This window comes from Macrobrachium rosenbergii, chromosome 18 (assembly GCF_040412425.1).
Source record: "Macrobrachium rosenbergii isolate ZJJX-2024 chromosome 18, ASM4041242v1, whole genome shotgun sequence".
NCBI lineage: Eukaryota > Metazoa > Arthropoda > Malacostraca > Decapoda > Palaemonidae > Macrobrachium > Macrobrachium rosenbergii.
In genome coordinates this window covers 19,608,177-19,621,733 of record NC_089758.1, presented here as the reverse complement: position 1 = coordinate 19,621,733, position 13,557 = coordinate 19,608,177, and the positions used below count along the sequence as shown (strand labels likewise).

Here is a 13,557-nt window from a genome sequence, read left to right as displayed (position 1 = left end):
AAACATGCATTCAAATGAAAGTTTTAAACTTTGTGGTACACATTTGAAACTCACTAGTACAGTTATTAATGGAGTTTATAATAGATAAATTAAAATTAATATTTTGTAGTGTTATAAAATGAAACACTGAATTATATACAGTATGATAACTTCGATAAAGACGAGAAATATTATAACAAATAATAAATATGATTTACAGAGCATCAAGATGTCCTTATTTTAGTGACTGAATGATGTCATAGTTTAGTAAAGATTCGAACTATAACTTACTGATTGAATGATTTTTACATAAAGAATTACATGTTATGATGTCCGAAACACAAATATGCATCCTGAATCAGCAGAGGGAATTTATTAAGAACTTATGCAATGAATCAGTTGGCATGATATCACATTCAGGCAAATATACCTCTTTATTTTGTACGCTTAGAACAACAAGCACACTTAACTTTCTCATTGACAGTCATTATTCTTGTATAGTAATCCTTTGACGAATGTTATTTGATCCAAATCTTTATTTTTTCCTCAAAATTGTGCATTGGCCAGGAATCGATCCTGGGCCTCCCACGTGGCAGGCGAGAATTCTACCACTGAACCACCGATGCTTGAGAAAATGTTGAAGGTTGCTTATCTGATCTTCTTTATCTCCTTAGTTGTTATCACTTTGAGGCAGTCAGCTGTTCGTCAGTTACCGCCTGCCAACTTAATTTCCATTTCATCTTTTTAAGGCTAGTCTACATTCTCGGTATTTAACACAGGTTTTGTTAAGTTTCTCTTCACATTTACTATAAAATCACATATTCTTCTTATTTTCAGCCCAATATATTGTAAAATATTATTTATAATACTTATGTTACACGTTCCTCCAAATATCATATTCAGTTGTGTAAATTTTGGTTATCAAAGCAGGTTAAAGACATGAAAGGCATATGAGGTACCAATTACTTAAATTGGTGTCGAAAGTGATAGTGAATCTGACTATGAATCAATCTCTATTCTAAGTTCAAGTTTTATGGTGCAAGGTTAGAATTCAATAAAACAACTACAATAGTAATTCCAAGGTATTTTTGTTAGAAAATTATAGCTGTTTCAACATAGTTACCGACGCGTATGTACATGTCATTATTATTCAAAAACAGGAAAATACACGCGAATTCTTACAACCTGTATAAATATTATTTCTCAGGACATTTCACAGGGTCAGTAAACTTTTAGTATCAGTTTTTGTTTGATAAATTTATAAGAAACAATTGTCAACTGCTCAGATATTATTTGAAAAAAGAAAAAGAGAAAAGAAACAAAAACAAAAATATATACGAAAAAGAGAGACTAGGACAGATCGTCTGACAAATGTGTTGTTTTGTGGCTACAGAAACCTAACCCCACAAAAAATTAACAGGACGCTAAAAAGAAATTGGCATAGATGAATAAATAATCTCGTCTTGCGTTAACACACACACACACACATTATATATATATATATATATATATATATATATATATATATATATATATGTGTGTGTGTGTGTGTGTGTGTGTGTGTGTGTATGTGTATGTTCATATATATTTATATATATTGCAGAATGTATCCGAAAAATGCCATCTCAAATGGCGCTTTATATAACATACCTATTTAAAATAAGTCTATTCTTTCTTTGGCTTTCAAGTAAGTCTCCAAGGGGAAATCAGTTTTTCCCACCACACTCCGCAGTCTAGTAACTTTCAGGTGTAGCTGAGATTTGCCTTATCACGTCTTCATTTAGACCTCTGAAGTCCCAGTCATGGATAGAGTAGGGAAGGAAGTAGCAATGAAAGTGAGGTACAGGTACAGAGACTATACTCTATAGCAAACCAAAATGACTACAAACATGTATATTTTAGACGTTGGCACTTTTCCCATATTAGATTCATAAACCTTGACCTTAGGTGGGATATTGTGTAGATGTGGCAGACACGTTGCCACATTTTCCCCCTATCACTTCAGAAAGGGTAAACAGCTAGGCACTGTTGTTTAGAGTACCTAATCATGAAGACATAAAATGAGAGAAAGAGCTGAAATTTAAAGACAAGAAAACGATTACTGCTGAAAAAAAATCACAGTAGATGAAGAACTGATATACATTAAACTGATTTGATTACAGGTTAGGATAAGGATTAAGTGAATTACATAAATGCCAGAAACCTAGCCCAGACTCACTAAGAATGTTAAATTATACAATGAGATAAAGAAATATAGCTATTGGCTACTTAAGTGATGATAGATTGTTGTAGATTATATTGGTTTTGTCCCGAACGAACAGTTTCTTGTGTCTGGGTAATCCATGGAAGGGATGAGTAGAATTTTATAACCGGATTAAGGAACACCGAATTGAGGGAGACAGATTAGCTGTAGTAGGATAATAAGGCAGGATGAAGTTTGGTAACACAGCTGCGAAAGGTTAAGATCAACTTGGTTGGGATTTTCGTATAATTAGCGGTTAATCCTGAGAATGGACCTGATTTTGCATTCCGTCTAACTATGTGTGTTTACTTGCAAGTGACTTCATTTGTAAGTAATGTATACATGTTCATACATGCACGCATATGTGCAAACACACACGCACGCGCGCACACACATACACACACACACACACACACACACACATATATATATATATATATATATATAAATTGATGAGTAAATAGAGAGGGAAAGAGAGAGAGACAGATATATCTTTAATTGTGTATGTGCTGATGAAGTCGGTATCAAGTTATTCCCTCTGTGAAGGAAACAGATTAGAATAAATCAAAGACTTTCTACAAAGTCTGTGGTTGACAGCATGCATGTTCATACATGCGAGCATATGCGCAAACACACGCACGCGCACACACACACACATACATACATATATATATATATATATATATATATATATATATATATATATATATATATAGATTGATGGATAGAGAGGGAGAGAGAGAGATAGATATACCTCTAATTATGTATGTGCTGATGAAGTCGGTATCATGTTATTCCCTCTGTGAAGGAAATGAAATAGATTAAAACAAAACCAAAGACTTTCTACAAAGTCTGTGGTTGACAGCATGCATGAAGAAGGTCACAGAAAACGGGAATTAAGATCTCCAGTGTATAAGCTGGCGCCAGGAGGAGCCAAGAGGATTGCTTACGGTGCTGATAATGACTCGTCATTTTCAGCGTCGACAGAGATATACAAAAAGTGAAAGATTTTAATGCTTTCTCAAGCATCGGTGGTTCAGTGGTAGAATTCTCGCCTGCCACGCGGGAGGCCCGGGTTCGATTCCCGGCCGATGCACAATTTTGAATGGAAGGGGGGATCCAGGTTGGATTCGAATAGCTAATATTAAAATAGTGTTGGCAGTTGGCGTTAAAATTACGAACTTAAAAGTGAACCAGATTGATTAGCTGTAATATTCCTGCAGAGTGGATCTTAATGCTTTATGGTGTCATGCCTTACTTGAAGTTTAAGGATTAAGTTGGTGGCGAAGACCTGCTAGGATTATTGTTCATATTGATATGAATATGGAGATAAATTATTATTATTTTTACTGATTAAGGCAAATGTCCTTCCAGGAAGTGGATGACTGACCTGTAATTTACTGGTCTGGTAAGTCATAGGTCTTCATTTAAAATCCTAAAGGTGGTGTTTAGTCTGTAGCTGTTATTTCCAAGTGAGATTGGCTACTTGTGATGTACAAGTAGTGTTTTATCATTTATGTCTAAGGAAATGGTGATACTATAAAGTGGTAGTCATGTACAATATAGTAAAGGAAAAGATTGCAGTTTACTATATAACTGCAGGAGTTGTCAATGAACTATACATATTTGGCCATTAAACTGTACCAACTACCATGACTGGAAATCCTTATCAGTGTCCATTCTACCCCTCTATTATTACCTTTCCTATTTCACTATTATCAACTCTTCTTATACTAAAACTGTGCATCGGCCGGGAATCGAACCCGGGCCTCCCGCGTGGCAGGCGAGAATTCTACCACTGAACCACCGATGCTTAGTGTATATATAAAATTGTTGCCATTTGTTGATCCTAATATTGTCTAGTCTGTCAACTTTAAGAGAGCCAGCTGTCGGCGGTTGTCACTAGCCTTTCAACAGAGGTGATTTCTATTCCCATTTTCTATATCTAAATTTCATACCACTGTAGCCTTTGAAAAATGCTTTTATTTTCTTATTGCAAAATTGTAGATTCTTCTTCCTCTCTAAAATTACAGTATGTTTTTTCTTAATCGAAAGTTTAGAAGAGCAATAAACAATACTATATTTTCAAAAACTGAAAGCAAAAGCCCAGTAATGTGATACCCTTAGTGAGAGGAAATTATCACTGTATCTCAGCGTTAGTGCCTCCCACACCTCTTAGTTGTGTTGTGTCAAGTTACTGACAATTCATATTAGAAAGGTAATAACTAATTTAACAGTGTTTGAACAACATGAAGAATCAGGTTCTAAATCAGCCTAAATTTTTAGTTAGTCTCACAAATTATTTAAATAAACATGCATTCAAATGAAAGTTTTAGCCTCTGTGGTACACATTTGAAACTCATTACTATAGTTATTAAAGGAGTTTATAATAGATAAATTAAATATTTTGTAATGTTATGAAATGAAACACTGAATTATATACAGTATGATAACTTTGATCAAGACGAGAAATATATCACAAATAATGAATATAATTTACAGAGCATCAAAATGTCCTTATTTCAGTGACTGAATGATGTCATAGGTTGGTAACATTTCAAACTATAACTTACTCATTGACTAATTTTTACACAATGAGTCAGTTGGTATGATACCACATTCAGGCAAATATATCTTTTTATATTGTAAGCTTAGAACAACAAGCACACTTAACATTCTCATTGACAGTTTTTATTCTTTTATCGCAATCCTGTCATGAATGTTATTTGAACCAAATCCTTATTCTTTTCCGAAAATTATGCATCGGCCGGGAATCGAACCCGGGCCTCCCGCGTGGCAGGCGAGAATTCTACCACTGAACCACCGATGCTTAAGAAAACGTAGAAGGTTACCGATCTGATCTTCTTTATCTAGTCAGTCGTTATCGCTTGGAGTCAGTCAGCTGTTCGTCAGTTATAGCCTGACAACTTAATTTCTAATTCATCTTCTTTAAGGCTACTCTACATTCTCGGTACTTAACACATTTTGTTAAGTTTCTCTTCACTTTTACTATAAAATCACATATTCTTCTTATTTTCAGCTCAATATATTATAATCTATTATTTATAATACATATGTGACGTGTTCCTCCAAATATCATACTCACTTGTATACATTTTAGTTATCAAAGCAGATTAAAGACATGAAATGCTTATGAGGTACCAATTACTTAAACTGGTGCTGAAAGTAATAGTAAACCTGACTATGAATTAATCTCTATTCTAAGTTCAAGTTTCATGGTGCACAGTTAGAATTCATTAAAACAACTACTATAGTGATTCCAAAGTATGTTTACTAGAAAGTTATAGCTGTTTCAACATTGCTACTGCTGCGTATACACTTGTCATTATTATTCAAAAACAGGAAAATACACTCGAATTCACACAATTTGTATAAATAATATTTCACAGGACATTTCACAAGGTCAGTAAACTTTTAGTATCAATTTTTATTTGATAAATCTGTAAGAAACAATTGTCTCCTGTTCAGATATTATTTGAAAAAGAAAAAAACATAAGAAAAACATATACGAAAAAGAGAGACTAGGACAGATCGTCTGACAAATGTGTTGTTCTATGGCTACAGAAACCTAACCCCACAAAAAATGAACAGGGCACAAAAAAGGAAATTGGCATAGATGAATAAATAATCTCGTTTTGTGTTAACACACACACACATATAAATTTATTATATATATATATATATATATATATATATATATATATATATATATATATATATATATATATATGTATTTATATATATACATACATACATATATATATATATATATATATATATATATATATATATATATATATATATATATATATATATATATATATATATATATATATATATATATATATATATATATATATATATATATATATATATATATATATATATATATATATATATATATATATATATATATTATATATATATATATATATATATATATATATATATATATATATATATTAGAATGCTTAAAAAAAATGCCATCTCAAACCTAATTAAATATAAGTTTATTGTTTCCTTGGCTTTCAAGTAAGTCTTCAAGGGGAAATCAGTTTTTCCCACCACATCCCGTAGTCAAGTAACTTTCAGGTGCAGCTGAGATTTGCCTTGGCATGTCCTCAGTTAGACCTTTGAAGTCCCAGTCATGGATAGAGTAGGGAAGGAAATAATGATGAAAGTGAGGTACAGGTACAGGGACTATAATTGTAGCAAACCAAAATGACTACAATCATGTGGTATATTTTAGACGCTGCCAATTTTCCCACATTAGATTCATAAACCTTGACCTTAGGTGGGATATTGTGTAGATGTGGCAGACACGTTGCCACATTTTCCCCCTATCACATTCAGAAAGGGTAAATAGCTTGGTACTATTGTTTAGAGTATCTAATCATGTAGACATAAAATGAGAGAAAGAATTGAAGTTTGAAGGCAAGAAAACGATGATTTGTAGTGAAAAAAAATCAGAGTAGAATGAAGAACTGATATCGTACATTAAACTGATTTGAACACAGGGAAGGATAAGGATTATTTACTTTCTTATCATTTAAATTAATTACACAAATGCCAGAAACCTAGCCCAGACTCACTAAGAATGTTAAATTATACAATGAGATAAAGAAATGGAGTTATTGGCTACTCAAGTGATGATAGATTGTTGTAAATTAAGTTGTTTTTGTCCCCGAACGAACGGTCTCTTGTGTCTGGGCAATCCATGGAAGGGATAAGTAGGATTTTATAAACGGATTAAAGAACACCGAATTGAGGGAGACAGATTAGCTGTAGTAGGATACTAAGTCAGGATGAAGTTTGGTAACACAGCTGCGAAAGGTTAAGACCAACTTGGTTGGGATTTTCGTATAACTAGCGATTAATCCTGAGAATGGGCCTGATTTTGCATACCGCCTAACTGTGTGTGTTTACTTACATTAGATTAAGTTGGTTTTGTCCCTGAAGGAACGGTCTCTTGCGTCTGGGCAATCCATGGAAGGGAGAAGTAGGATCTTATAAGCGGATTAAAGAACCCCGAACTGAGGGAGATAGATCAGCTGTAGTAGGATAATAAGTCAGGATGATGTTTGGTAATATAGCTGCGAAAGGTTAAGACCAACTTGGTTGGGATTTTTGTATAATTAGCAGTTAACCCTGAGATTGGACCTGATTTTGCATACCGTCTAACCGTGTGTGTTTACTTGCAAGTGACTTCATTTATAAGTAACGTATGCAACATGCACGCACACACACACACACACACATATATATATATATATATATATATATATATATATATATATATATATATATATATATATAAATATGTATATATATATATATATATATATATATATATATATATATATATATATATATATATATATATATATGTATCTATATACATATATATATATATATATATATATATATATATATATATATATATATATATGCATATATATATATATATATATATATATATATATATATATATATATATATATATATATATATATATATATATATATATATATATATATATACATATATATATATACATATACATATATATATATATACATATATATATATATATACATATATATATACAGTATATTATATATATATATATATATATATATATATATATATATATATATATATATAGATTGATAGAGAGGGAGAGACAGAGATAGATATACCTTTAATTATGTATGTGCTGATGAAGTCGGTATCATGTTATTCCCTCTGTGAAGGAAATAGATTAAAATAAAATCAAAGACTTTCTACAAAGTCTGTGGTTGACAGCATGCATGAAGAAGGTCACAGAAAACGGGAATCAAGATCTCCAGTGTATAAGCTGGCGCCGGGAGGAGCCAAGAGGATTGCTTACGGTGCTGATAATGACTCGTCATTTTTAGAGTCGACAGATATGTGTAAAAAGTAAAAGATTTTCATGTTTTCTTAAGCATCGGTGGTTCAGTGGTAGAATTCTCGCCTGCCACGCGGGAGGCCCGGGTTCGATTCCCGGCCGATGCACAATTTTGAATGGAAGAGGGAATCCAGGTTGATTTCCAATAGCTAATGTTAGAATAGTGGTCGTGGTTACCGTTAAAATTACGAACTTAAAAGTGAACCAGATTGATTAGCTGAAATATTCCTGCAGTGCAGATCTTAATGCTTTATGGTGACATGCCTAACTTGAAGCCTAAGGATTAAGTTGGTGGCGAAGACCTCCTAGGATTATTGTTCATATTGATATGAATATGGAGATAGATTATTATTATTATTATTGTTACTGATCAAGGCAAATGTCCTTTCAGGAAGTGGATGACTGACCTGTAATTTACTGGTCTGGTAATTCATAGGTCTTCAGTTAAAATCCTAAAGGTGGTGTTTAGTCTGAAGCTGTTATTTCCAAGTGAGATTGGCTACGTGTGATGTAGAAATAGTGTTTTATCATTTATATCTAAGGAAATGGTGGTACTATAAAGTGGTAGTCATGTACAATAAAGCCAAAGAAAAGATTGCAGTTTACTATACAGCTGCAGGAGTTGTCGATGAGCTATACATATTTGGCCATTAAACCTATACCAACTACCATGATTGCCAATCCTTATCAGTGTCCATTCTACCCCTCCATCAATACCTTTCCTATTTCACTATTATCAACTCTTCTTATTCTAAAACTGTGCATCGGCCGGGAATCGAACCCGGGCCTCCCGCGTGGCAGGCGAGAATTCTACCACTGAACCACCGATGCTTAGTGTATATATAAAATTGTTGCCATTTGTTGATCCTAATATTGTCTAGTCACTGTCAACTTTAAGAAAGCCAGTTGTCACTGGTTGTCGCCATCCTTTCAACAGAGGTGATTTCAGTTCCCATTTTCTATATCTAAATTTCATGCCACTGTAGTCTTTGAAAAATTCTTCTATCTTTTCATTGTAAAACTGTTGATTCTTCTTCCTTTCTAAAATTTCAAAAACTGAAAGCAAAAGCCCAATAACATGATACCGTTAGTGAGAAGAAATTGTCACTGTATCTCTCAGTGTTAGTGCCTCTCACACCTCTTAGTTTTGTTATATGAAGTTACTGACAATTCATATTAGAAAGTAATAATTAATCTAACAGTGCTTGAACACCATGAAGAATCAGGTTCTAAATTAGCCCAAATTTTTAGTTAGTCTCACAAATTATTATCTAAAAATAAACATGCATTCAAATGAAAGTTTTAGCCTCTGTGGTACATATTTGAAACACACTAGTACAGTTGTTAAAGGGCTTTATAATAGATAAATTAAACGTTTCATAGTGTTATGAAATGGAACACTGAATTATATACCTTATGATAACGTTGATAAAGACGAGAAATATATAACAAATAATGAATACAATTTACAGAGCATCAAAATGTCCTTATTTCAGTGACTAAATGATATCATAGGTTGGTAACGTTTCAAACCGTAACTTACTGATTGAATGATTTTTATATAACGAATTATGTATTGAATCAGTTGTCATGATATCACATTCTGGGAAATATATCTTTTTATTTTGTACACTTGGAAGAACAAGCACACTTAACTTTCTCATTGACAGTTATTATTATTTTATCGCAATCCTGTCATGAATGTTATTTGAACCAAATCTTTATTCTCTTCTGAAAATTATGCATCGGCCGGGAAGCGAACCCGGGCCTCCCGCGTGGCAGGCGAGAATTCTACCACTGAACCACCGATGCTTGAGAAAACATGGAAGGTTGCCTATCAGATCTTTATCTCGTCAATCGTCATGCTTAGAGGCAGTCAGCTGTTTGTCAGTTACTGCCTGCCAACTTAATTTCTAATTCATCTTTTTTAAGGCTAGTCTACATTCTTGGTACTTAACACAGGTTTTGTTAAGTTTCTCTTCATTTTTACTATAAATTCACATATTTTTCTTATTTTCAGCCCAATATATTATAATCTATTATTTATAATACATATGTGATGTGTTCCTCCAAATACCATACTCACTTGTATACATTTTAGTTATCAAAGCAGAGAAATACTTATGAGGTACCAATTACTTAAATTGGTGTCGAAAGTAATAGTAAATCTGACCATGAATCAATCTCTATTCTAAGTTCAAGTTTTATGGTGCATGGTTAAAATTAAATCAAACAACTACTATAGTAATTCCAAAGTATTTTCGATAGAAAGATATAGCTGTTTCAACGTTGTTACTGACGCCTATATACTTGTCATTATTATTCAAAAACAGGAAAATATACGCGAATTCATACAACCTGTATAAATAATATTTCTCAGGACATTTCACAAAGTCAGTAAACTTTTAGTATCAGTTTTTGTTTGATAAATTTGTATGAAACAATTGTCTCCTGTTCAGATATTATTTGAAAAAGAAAAAGAGAAATAAAACAAAACAAAAATATATACGAAAAAGAGAGACTAGGACAGATCGTTTGACAAATGCGTTGTTCTATGGCTACAGAAACCTAACCCCACAAAAAATGAACAGGGCACTAAAAAGAAATCGGCATAGTTGAATAAATAATCTCGTCTTGCGTTAACACACGCACATATATATATATATATATATATATATATATATATATATATATATATATATATATATATATATATATATATATATATATATATATATATATACATACATATATATATATATATGTATATATTTATATATATATATATATATTGCAGAATGTATCCGAAAAATGCCATTTCAGTTGGCGCTTTATATAATATACCTATTTAAATATGAGTCTATTCTTTCTTTGGCTTTCAAGTAAGTTTCTAAGGGGAAATCAGTTTTTCCCACCACATCCCGCAGTCAAGTAACTTTCAGGTGTAGCTGAGATTTGCCTTGTCATGTTTTCAGTTAGACCTCTGAAGTCCCAGTCATGGATAGAGTAGGGAAGGAAATAGTGATGAAAGTGAGGTACAGGTACAGAGACTATAGTCTATAGCAAACCAAAATGACAAAAAACATGTGGTATATTTTAGATGCTGCCACTTTTCCCATATTAGATTCATAAACCTTGACCTTAGGTGGGATATCGTGTAGATGTGGCAGACACGTTACCACATTTTCCCCTTATCACTTCAGGAAGGGTAAACAGCAAGGGACTATTGTTTAGAGTATCTAATCATAAAGACATAAAATAAGAGAAAGGACTGAAGTTTGAAGACAAGAAAATGATGGTTTATGGTGAAAAAAAATCACAGTAGAATGAAGAACTGATATCATACATTACACTGATTTGAACACAGGGAAGGATAAGGATTATTTACTTTCTCATCATTTAAATGAATTACATAAATGCCAGAAACCTAGCCCAGACTCACTAAGAATATTAAACTATACAATGGGATAAAGAAATGGAGTTATTGGCTACTCAAGTGATGATAGATTGTTGTAAATTAAGTTGTTTTTGTCCCCGAACGAACGGTCTCTTGTGTCTGGGCAATCCATGGAAGGGATAAGTAGGATTTTATAAACGGATTAAAGAACACCGAATTGAGGGAGACAGATTAGCTGTAGTAGGATACTAAGTCAGGATGAAGTTTGGTAACACAGCTGCGAAAGGTTAAGACCAACTTGGTTGGGATTTTCGTATAACTAGCGATTAATCCTGAGAAGGGCCTGATTTTGCATACCGCCTAACTGTGTGTGTTTACTTACAAGTGACTTCATTTGTAAGTAATGTATGCATGTTCATACATGCACGCACATGCACAAGTACACACACGCACACACACACATAAATAAAGATAAAATCCACGAAGGAAAAGGAAACACTGGAGTGCTGCGGGGCCTTTCGACGCTATGTCCTTTACTTAGCAGACTCATATATACATATAGATTAATAGATAGATAGAGAGGGAGAGAGAGAGAGAGATAGATATATCTTTAATTCTGTATGTTATTCCCTCTGTGAAGGAAAGAGATTAAAATAAATCAAAGACTTTCTGCAAAGTCTGTGGTTAACAGCATGCATGAAGAAGGTCACAGAAAACGGGAATTAAGATCTCCAGTTGATAGGCTGGCGCCGGGAGGAGCCAAGAGGATTACTTACGGTGTTGATAATGACTCGCCATTTTTAGCGTCGACAGAAATGTACAAAAAGTAAAGATTTTCATGCTTTCTCAAGCATCGGTGGTTCAGTGGTAGAATTCTCGCCTGCCACGCGGGAGGCCCGGGTTCGATTCCCGGCCGATGCACAATTTTGAATGGAAGAGGGAATCCAGGTTGATTTCCAATAGGTAATGTTAAAATAGTGCTCGCAGTTACCGTTAAATTACGAACTTAAAAGTAAACCAGATTCCTGCAGTGTGGATCTTAATGCCTTATGGTAACATGCCTAACCTGAAGTTTAAGGATTAAGTTGGTGGCGAAGACCTGCTAGGATTATTGTTCATATTGATATGAATATGGAGATAGATTATTATTATTTTTACTGATCAAGACAAATCTCCTTTCAGGAAGTGGATGACTGACCTACAATTTACTGGTCTGGTACGTCATAGGTCTTCAGTTAAAATCCTAAAAGTGGTGCTTAGTCTGTAGCTGTTATTTCCAAGTGAGATTGGCTACTTGTGATATAGAAATAGTGTTTTATCATTTATATCTAAGGAAATGGTGGTACTATAAAGTGGTAGTCATGTACAATAAAGCCAAGGAAAAGATTGCAGTTTACTATACAGCTGCAGGAGTTGTCGATGAGCTATACATATTTGGCCATTAAACCTATACCAACTACCATGATTGCCAATCCTTATCAGTGCCTATTCTACCCCTCTATCAATACCTTTCCTATTTCACTATTATCAACGCTTCATATTCTAAAACTGTGCATCTGCCGGGAATAAAACCTGGGCCTCGTGCGTGGCAGGCGAGAATTCTACCACTGAACCACCAATGCTTAGTGTATATATAAAATTGTTGCCATTTGTTGATCCTAATATTGTCTAGTCACTGTCAACTTTAAGAAAGCCAGCTGTCACTGGTTGTCGCCATCCTTTCAACAGAGGTGATTTCAATTCCCATTTTCTATATCTAAATTTCATGCCACTGTAGTCTTTGAAAAATTATTATATCTTTTCATTTTAAAATTGTCGATTCTTCTTCCTCTCTAAAATTACAGTATTTTTTTTTAATAGAAAGTTTAAATTATCAATAAACATTTCTCTATTTTCAAAAAACTGAAAGCAAAAGCCCATTAATATTATACCGTTAGTGAGAAGAAATTGTCACTGTATCTCACATTGTTAGTGCCTCCCACACCTCTT

The 13,557-nt window shown here is 33.3% G+C and overlaps 6 non-coding genes across 6 annotated transcripts; 3 read left to right on the top strand and 3 right to left on the bottom strand.

The window, feature by feature from the left end:
- Positions 1-3,246: 3,246 nt before the first annotated feature.
- TRNAG-GCC (transfer RNA glycine (anticodon GCC)) lies at positions 3,247-3,317 on the top strand. The gene has a single exon. It is a non-coding gene; the product is annotated as a tRNA-Gly (tRNA).
- A 646-nt stretch (positions 3,318-3,963) lies between these two features.
- On the bottom strand, positions 3,964-4,034 carry TRNAG-GCC (transfer RNA glycine (anticodon GCC)). The gene has a single exon. It is a non-coding gene; the product is annotated as a tRNA-Gly (tRNA).
- Positions 4,035-4,980: 946 nt separating this feature from the next.
- On the bottom strand, positions 4,981-5,051 carry TRNAG-GCC (transfer RNA glycine (anticodon GCC)). Its single transcript has one exon. It is a non-coding gene; the product is annotated as a tRNA-Gly (tRNA).
- Positions 5,052-8,207: 3,156 nt separating this feature from the next.
- TRNAG-GCC (transfer RNA glycine (anticodon GCC)) lies at positions 8,208-8,278 on the top strand. Its single transcript has one exon. It is a non-coding gene; the product is annotated as a tRNA-Gly (tRNA).
- A 653-nt stretch (positions 8,279-8,931) lies between these two features.
- TRNAG-GCC (transfer RNA glycine (anticodon GCC)) lies at positions 8,932-9,002 on the bottom strand. The gene has a single exon. It is a non-coding gene; the product is annotated as a tRNA-Gly (tRNA).
- Positions 9,003-12,418: 3,416 nt separating this feature from the next.
- TRNAG-GCC (transfer RNA glycine (anticodon GCC)) lies at positions 12,419-12,489 on the top strand. The gene has a single exon. It is a non-coding gene; the product is annotated as a tRNA-Gly (tRNA).
- The last annotated feature ends 1,068 nt before the right edge of the window (positions 12,490-13,557 follow it).